We start from the raw sequence: 9,943 nt of genomic DNA, 5'->3' as shown, positions 1-9,943 counted from the left end.
TAAGCCAAAGACTATAATAAGAGATGAGGAAGGACACTATATCATACTCAAAGGGTCTGTCCAACAAGAAGATTTAACAATTTTAAATATCTATGCCCCCAATGTGGGAGCAGCCAACTATATAAACCAATTAATAACAAAATCAAAGAAACACATCAACAATAATACAATAATAGTAGGGGACTTTAACACTCCCCTCACTGAAATGGACAGGTCATCCAAGCAAAAGATCAGCAAGGAAATAAAGGCCTTAAACGACACACTGGACCAGATGGACATCACGGATATATTCAGAACATTTCATCCCAAAGCAACAGAATACACATTCTTCTCTAGTGCACATGGAACATTCTCCAGAATAGATCACATCCTCGGTCCTAAATCAGGACTCAACCGGTATCAAAAGATTGGGATCATTCCCTGCATATTTTCAGACCACAATGCTCTAAAGCTAGAACTCAACCACAAAAGGAAGTTTGGAAAGAACCCAAATACATGGAGACTAAACAGTATCCTTCTAAAGAATGAATGGGTCAACTGGGAAATTAAAGAAGAATTGAAAAAAATCATGGAAACAAATGATAATGAAAATACAACGGTTCAAAATCTGTGGGACACAACAAAGGCAGTCCTGAGAGGAAAATATATAGCGGTACAAGCCTTTCTCAAGAAACAAGAAAGGTCTCAGGTACACAACCTAACCCTACACCTAAAGGAGCTGGAGAAAGAACAAGAAAGAAACCCTAAGCCCAGCAGAAGAAGAGAAATCATAAAGATCAGAGCAGAAATCAATGAAATAGAAACCAAAAAAACAATAGAACAAATCAACGAAACTAGGAGCTGGTTCTTTGAAAGAATTAATAAAATTGATAAACCCCTGGCCCGACTTATCAAAAAGAAAAGAGAAAGGACCCAAATAAATAAAATCATGAATGAAAGAGGAGAGATCACAACTAACACCAAAGAAATACAAACTATTATAAGAACATACTATGAGCAACTCTACGGCAATAAATTTGACAATCTGGAAGAAATGGATGCATTCCTAGAAACATATAAACTACCACAACTGAACCAGGAAGAAATAGAAAGCCTGAACAGACCCATAACCAGTAAGGAGATTGAAACAGTCATTAAAAATCTCCAAACAAACAAAAGCCCAGGGCCAGACGGCTTCCCGGGGGAATTCTACCAAACATTTAAAGAAGAACTAATTCCTATTCTCCTGAAACTGTTCCAAAAAATAGAAATGGAAGGAAAACTTCCAAACTCATTTTATGAGGCCAGCATCACCTTGATCCCCAAACCAGACAAGGATCCCACCAAAAAAGAGAGCTATAGACCGATATCCTTGATGAACACAGATGCGAAAATACTCAACAAAATACTAGCCAATAGGATTGACCAGTACATTAAAAAGATTATTCACCACGACCAAGTGGGATTTATTCCAGGGCTGCAAGGTTGGTTCAACATCCGCAAATCAGTCAATGTGATACAACACATCAATAAAAGAAAGAACAAGAACCATATGATACTCTCAATAGATGCTGAAAAAGCATTTGACAAAGTACAACATCCCTTCCTGATCAAAACTCTTCAAAGTGTAGGGATAGAGGGCACATACCTCAATATCATCAAAGCCATCTATGAAAAACCCACCGCAAATATCATTCTCAATGGAGAAAAACTGAAAGCTTTTCCGCTAAGGTCAGGAACACGGCAGGGATGTCCATTATCACCACTGCTATTCAACATCGTACTAGAGGTCCTAGCCTCAGCAATCAGACAACAAAAGGAAATTAAAGGCATCCAAATCGGCAAAGAAGAAGTCAAATTATCACTCTTTGCAGATGATATGATACTCTATGTGGAAAACCCAAAAGACTCCACTCCAAAACTGCTAGAACTTATACAGGAATTCAGTAAAGTGTCAGGATATAAAATCAATGCACAGAAATCAGTTGCATTTCTCTACACCAACAGCAAGACAGAAGAAAGAGATATTAAGGAGTCAATCCCATTTACAATTGCATCCAAAACCATAAGATACCTAGGAATAAACCTAACCAAAGAGACACAGAATCTATACTCAGAAAACTATAAAGTACTCATGAAAGAAATTGAGGAAGACACAAAGAAATGGAAAAATGTTCCATGCTCCTGGATTGGAAGAATAAATATTGTGAAAATGTCTATGCTACCTAAAGCAATCTACACATTTAATGCAATTCCTATCAAAGTACCATCCATCTTTTTCAAAGAAATGGAACAAATAATTCTAAAATTTATATGGAACCAGAAAAGACCTCGAATAGCCAAAGGGATATTGAAAAAGAAAGCCAACGTTGGTGGCATCACAATTCCGGACTTCAAGCTCTATTACAAAGCTGTCATCATCAAGACAGCATGGTACTGGCACAAAAACAGACACATAGATCAATGGAACAGAATAGAGAGCCCAGAAATAGACCCTCAAATCTATGGTCAACTAATCTTCGACAAAGCAGGAAAGAATGTCCAATGGAAAAAAGACAGCCTTTTCAATAAATGGTGCTGGGAAAATTGGACAGCCACATGCAGAAAAATGAAATTGGACCATTTCCTTACACCACACACAAAAATAGACTCAAAATGGATGAAGGACCTCAATGTACGAAAGGAATCCATCAAAATCCTTGAGGAGAACACGGGCAGCAACCTCTTCGACCTCTGCCGCAGCAACATCTTCCTAGGAACAACGCAAAAGGCAAGGGAAGCAAGGGAAAAAATGAACTACTGGGATTTCATCAAGATCAAAAGCTTTTGCACAGCAAAGGAAACAGTTAACAAAATCAAAAGACAACTGACAGAATGGGAGAAGATATTTGCAAACGACATATCAGATAAAGGACTAGTGTCCAGAATCTATAAAGAACTTAGCAAACTCAACACCCAAAGAACAAATAATCCAATCAAGAAATGGGCAGAAGACATGAACAGACATTTCTGCAAAGAAGACATCCAGATGGCAAACAGACACATGAAAAAGTGCTCCATATCACTTGGCATCAGGGAAATACAAATCAAAACCACAATGAGATATCACCTCACACCAGTCAGAATGGCTAAAATCAACAAGTCAGGAAATGACAGATGCTGGCGAGGATGCGGAGAAAGGGGAACCCTCCTACACTGTTGGTGGGAATGCAAACTGGTGCAGCCACTCTGGAAAACAGCATGGAGGTTCCTCAAAATGTTGAAAATAGAACTGCCCTATGACCCAGCAATTGCACTATTGGGTATTTACCCTAAAGATACAAATGTAGTGATCCAAAGGGACACATGCACCCGAATGTTTATAGCAGCAATGTCCACAATAGCCAAACTATGGAAAGAACCTAGATGTCCATCAACAGATGAATGGATCAAGAAGATGTGGTATATATACACAATGGAGTACTATGCAGCCATCAAAAGAAATGAAATCTTGCCATTTGCAACAACATGGATGGAACTAGAGCGTATCATGCTTAGCGAAATAAGTCAAGCAGAGAAAGACAACTATCATATGATCTCCCTGATATGAGGAAGTGGTGATGCAACATGGAGGCTTAAGTGGGTAGAAGAAGAATAAATGAAACAAGATGGGATTGGGAGGGAGACAAACCATAAGTGACTCTTAATCTCACAAAACAAACTGAGGGTTGCCGGGGGGAGGGGATTTGGGAGAAGGGGGTGGGATTATGGACATTGGGGAGGGTATGTGATTTGGTGAGTGCTGTGAAGTGTGTAAACCTGGTGATTCACAGACCTGTACCCCTGGGGATAAAAATATATGTTTATAAAAAATAAAAAAATTTAAAAAAAAAAATAATAATAATAATAATAAAAATAAAAAAGAGGAAAAATTAAAAAAAAATAGCAAAGATACAGGGAAGGTAGAAATTCTGATACTGGTTGAGATATATTCTGATTTACTGATAATATTGAGGTATATTTAACTTTTTAATTTTATGTGCATTGATCTCACATTGAACAGTTTTGTCAGAGTGAAATACAATGTTTCCATTTTGTTTACTTGATTTTTAGAAGTGGTAGTTCTAACAGGAAGATTTCATGGAATAGAAGTTGTGCAGCCTTTTAAACTTAGTGTTTTAGAGAGAAGGCAATACATGAGTACTTTTTCCCCCTCGTCATATTGCACGTTTGTCACTAGGATGACCACAAAGGAAAGGTTAGAAGTTTGCTGAAGAGCAACCATAAAGGGATTGCACGTTCGTCACTAGGACGACCACAAAGGAAAGGTTAGAAGTTTGTTGAAGAGCAACCACAAAGGGACAGCAGCTGTATGTTCACGGATGGCGACTGTAAAGGTAAAGATAATGGGGTCGGAAATTTCTAGACTCCGAATGGAGAGCCCCTTGCGGGCACTTTTGAAAGCTAACGGAACCCCTCTTAAAGCTCAAACTGCTCGAGCGTTCCTAAGAGCAATAGAGCATCAAGCCCCTTGGTTTTTAGATGAGGGCCTCTTAAGTGTCCCACAGTGGGAACATTTGGGAGAAGATTTGAGAAGGGCTGATGCTCAGCAGCCTTTGCCAACAGGCACCATGGCTATATGGGCTCTTGTGAGGAGCTGCTTTACCGTTAAAAAGGACAAATTTACAGGCCCCCTAAAAGAAGAAAGTTCCATTTTAGAGGAAGTAAAAGAGGAACACTCTTTGCACTCCTCCCGTTCCTCTGAAATTGACAGTGAAAATGGTGAAGAGGAGGAGTTCAGTGGGGAGGAATTAGAAAGGAAGGTAAAAGAACTAAAAATAGGTCATGCAACCCTTCCTGATACGATTGAGCCCACAGCGCCAACCCCTCCCTATTCAGGTTCCTGTAAGGGCGCATGCTCATGTCAAACCTCCTCTCCTTGGGCAGATCTCTCAACGGCGCCTGGGTGGCTCAGTGGATTAAGCCGCTGCCTTCGGCTCAGGTCATGATCTCAGTGCCCTGGGATCGAGCCCCACATCGGGCTCTTTGCTTAACGGGAGCCTGCTTCCTCCAATTTCTCTGCCTGACTCTCCGCCTACTTGTGATCTTTCTCTCTGTCAAATAAATTAATAAAATCAAAAAAAAAAACAAAAAAAAAAAAACAAAGGTTTCATCAGCCCTTAGACTTTAAGCTTGTGAAACAATTAAAGGAAGCAGTTAACACATATGGTCCTCAGGCCGCCTTCACAGTATCCTTATTAGAGTCCCTAGCGGGGCTCAATTTGATCCCAGGGAACTGGACAAACTTGGCTAGAGCTACCTTATCAGGGGGCCAATATCTGATGTGGAAAACAGCCTGGTAGGAATACAGCACGGACACTGCCAGGTGCAATGCAGCCGCCGGCCACCCAGACTGGAATGTAGACATGCTAATGGGCTTAGGAAATTATGTCACTGTTCAGGCCCAAGCCCAATACCACACCGCTATCTACCTACAAATAGCCACCGCAGCTACAAAAGCTTGGAAAACCCTACAGGGTACCGGAGGTTTACAGGGACAATTATCAAAAATCATTCAAGGCAATAATGAGCCATATGCCGATTTTGTAGATGGTCGACTCCAGACAGCTTCCCGCATTTTCGGGGATGCAGAATAAGCCATGCCCTAGTCAAGCAATTAGCCTATGAGCAGGCAAACAAATGGTGCAAGGAAGCTATCCGGCCCTGGAAAAGCAAGGACCTCTCCACATATTTAAAGGTATGCAGAGATATCAATGACTCTGTTATACAAGGGCAGGTCCTTGCGGCAGCCATTACCCAGGGCCTTTCAAGTTATGGTTTTCAGAAGCCATCTCGGTCTAATCCGGGTGCCTGCTTTTCCTGCGGGCATTTTGGCCACAGGAAAGCGCAATGTCCAAACAAACGGCACTCCGAACAAGCCAAACAAAGCCAAAAACCCAAGCTCTGTCCTAGATGTAAGAAAGGGAATCATTGGAGTAATACTTGCACCTCCGTAAGAGATAGACAGGGAAATTTCCTAGGTCCTAATCCTAAACTACAAAAAAACGGGAATTCGGGCCCTTCACTCCTGGGCCCACAACAAATGTACAGAGTGATACAACAAGTGCCCATGAGTTGGCATCCACTTACGAGCCAAGGAAGGCCACAGTAGGAAGCGCAGGATTGGACATTTGTGCCACCTCCAGATTGGTCTTAACTCCTGACATGGAGGTGCAGACCATGGAATCAGATTGGCAGAGACCAATACCCCAAGGGACAGTTGGCCTCCTGTTAGGAAGGAGTTCCAATACCTTGAAGGGATTAATTGTGCACCCAGGTGTTATTGATTCTTATTTTCAAGGACAAGTGAAAATTATGGTATCCTCCCCAAAGGCATAACCCCGGGAGATAAGATAGCTCAAATGCTTATTCTACCTAGCCAACAGGATCTTTATGCATATAAGAACACCCCCCGAGGAACTAAAGGTTTCGGTTCCTCCGGAGAGCCTCTCGCTTGTTTAACCCTGGGATTACAGGACAGGCCATTATTAACCGTAACCATCCAAGGAAGGGACTTCCTGGGTCTGCTCGATACCAGAGCTGACAAAAGCATTACAAGGTCCCTTGACTGGCCTAAAGATTGGCCTATAGTCAGAGCCAACCAAACACTATGGGGCCTGGGAGTTGCACAAAGCCCCGACCAAAGTGCAGCAACATTGCAATGGAAGGACAGAGAGGGCCATACCGGACTATTCCAACCATACATTTGTGCCCTACCTATATCACTTTGGGGGCGCAATATCCTAGCACAAATGGATTTAAAACTAACCATGGAGAATTTGTTCAACGGTGCTGTCAAGGGAATGATGCAGTCAATGGGATATACAATGGGCCAAGGGTTAGGGAAACAAGAGCAAGGCATAACTCAACCGATACCACTCTCAAAGCACTTCCAGAAGAATCAAGGTCTGGTTTTTTAATAGGGGCCACTGAACATGCCATACCTTTAAAATGGAAAGACGATAGGCCTCGCTGGATTCCTCAGTGGCCCCTAACTAAAGAAAAATTAGAGGCAGCCAAAGGTTTAATAAAGGAACAATTGGATGCTTGGAATCTTCTCCCTTCGACATCCCCTTAGAATACACCCATATTTGTTATAAGGAAAAAAATCAGGTAAATGGAGGCTACTCCATGATCTCTGAGCAGTAAAAGCTCAAATGTACTCTATGGGCCCTATCCAATGTGGCTCACCTCTTGTTTCTGCAATACCAAAAGGATGGCCCACAGTTATTATAGATATACAAGATTGCTTCTTCTCCATTCCATTACATAAGGATGACTGTTGGAGATTTGCATTTACCTTGCCAGCAATTAATCACTCCCAACCAGATCAGAGATATGAATGGACAGTCTTACCACAAGGTATGACCAATAGCCCTACCTTGTGCCAAATGTATCTTGACAAGGCTTTAAGAACAACCAGACACAAATTTCCCATGTTGTTACTATACCATTATATGGATGATATTTTATTATCGCATAAAAACAACCAAGAGCTTGATAAGGCACTCCAATTTCTAACAGCAGAATTAAAGGAATGGCACCTCACCATAGCACCAGATAAAATACAAAAAGGAGATTTGCAAACCTATTTAGGCACACATCTTTCGTGCATGATGGTACGGCCTCTAAAACTCAGCTTTAGGCTGGACAATCTAAACACCCTTAAGGACTTTCAGAAATTGTTAGGTAACATTGCCTGGCTTCGACCCTACTTAAAACTAACTACAGCGGAGTTAAAGCCCCTATTTGATATTCTTAAGGGTGACGCAGACTTAAGCTCAAAAAGAAGTCTTACCCCCGAGGCTAGGCAAGCCATCACCTTAGTCCAACAACAATTAGAATCACGTCAGATAACACGCCGTGATCCAGATCAACCCTTATTATTAATAATACTACCAGAGCCTCATAGCCCTACTGCCATCATTTGGCAGGGTGGCCCCTTACAAAGCGTTCATTTACCTAGCCCCCCATCTAAAACATTGCAACCTTACCCTGAAGCCGTGGCCTTGCTTCTACAGAAGGGGCTAAAGGACTGCCTCGCCACATTTGGCTCACTGCCGCATACTATCATTACCCCCTATGGACCAGACCAAATTAATTGGCTCATCAATCATGACACAAATTGGGCCATTCTCCATTTCACTACTATTGCAACCTTCGATAACCACTATCCAAAACACCCCTGGATTCAATTCTGTAAAAACACCCCTATTGTCTACCCACTAATCACAAAAACAACCCCCTTAAAAGATTGCTTAACACTCTTTACTGATGGCTCAAAAAATGGAGTGGGAACGGTAGTAACTGCAGGAAAAAGCTATACAATCCTGGTACCATCTGGCTCTGCACAACTTGCAGAACTGGCAGCAGTCATTTTGGCTTTTTCAACATTTCCTGATGATCCCTTCAATCTACTATCAGATAGCAATTATGCCATTAGCTCTCTATCAGTTCTAGAAACAGTGCCTTATATTGCACCTGCCTCCACTGTTGCTTCTTACTTCAAATCCCTACAAAAGCTGATCTTACAGCGTACACAACCCTTCTTTGCAGGACACCTTAGGGCTCACACACGTCTTCCAGGACCCTTATCTATGGGTAATGAAAAGGCAGACTTTATCACAAAAACACCTTTTATATTCCCCATAGAAGAACAAGCCAAATTATTCCATGAAAAATTCCATGTAAATTCCACTACACTCCACAGAAAATTTCAAATACCGAAAATCCTTGCCCGACAGATTGTTAAGTCTTGCCAGCACTGTGCCCCTCTTATCCCAGCACCCTCCTTTGGAGTAAACCCACGTAGAATACTACCCAATCATGTGTGGCAAATGGATATTACACACATCCCTGAATTCGGCAACTTAAAATATGTACATGTCTCAGTAGACACATATTCGGGGGTCATTATGGCCTCCTTACATACAGGAGCAAAGGTCAGAGATGTCATTCAACATTGTTTGACAAACTTTGCCTTTTGGGGCATCCCAAAACAAATCAAAACCGACAACGGGCCTGCTTACACATCACACAGCTTTAAAAATTTTGCTGATACATTTCACATACATCTAGGCATACCCTACAACCCTCAAGAGCAAGGAATTGTCAAACGCGCACACTTGACCCTGAAAAATCAATTAATAAAACAAAAAGGGGGAATATGGGCCACCTACAAGTCCCCTAAGGACAAACTCAATACCGCTCTCTTTACTTTAAATTTTTTGGTCATGGACGCAATAGGACGATCGGCAGCAGATTGCCACTCGCGTCAGGAGGTCAATCTCAATGACTGGGTAAAATGGAAATACATTCTGACAGGACTATGGAAGAGTCTGGACCTGGTCCTATGATGGGTCCGTGGTTCTGTTTGTGTTTTCCCTCAGGACCAGCCGACTCCGGTTTGGGTTCTAGAACGCCTGAAACGACGAGTACATTCAAATTCTCTCTACCAGTTGTATCCAGCCCTTATCGGGCATATGCATCACATCTAACTTGTATTCTAATCTCTCCCGAGCAGCGAGCGAACCTCTCCCGAGAATTATCTTAGATGCTCAATGGCACCTGGTCAGCCAAATTCCACAATCTGACAGCCTCCCTCCAGATGGAGATTCTGCAGATCAATGCCATGAGAGTCAACCCTCTCACGGCCTCCCAATTCCTACAAACTATGCAGGCAGTGGTGGCTTTTGGGAAATCCTGGTTTGGGACTATTGCACTCGGCTGTATTGTGCTCCTCATCCTCCTCCTGGCGCTGCGTTGGATAAGGGACCGGCAGGCTGTACATCAAGCCTTGGTAGTCACAGAGCATGGTAGCTCACCCCAAGTATGGCTTAGCATGCTGGACTGGTAGTCAATGACAGGTAATGAGGACAATAACGGTGTACCAAACTAAGACAGAAGCTGCAGCATGCTTTACAGT

Source organism: Mustela lutreola, chromosome 1 (genome assembly GCF_030435805.1).
Source record: "Mustela lutreola isolate mMusLut2 chromosome 1, mMusLut2.pri, whole genome shotgun sequence".
Lineage (NCBI taxonomy): Eukaryota > Metazoa > Chordata > Mammalia > Carnivora > Mustelidae > Mustela > Mustela lutreola.
Note: the sequence above shows the minus strand (reverse complement) of the source record.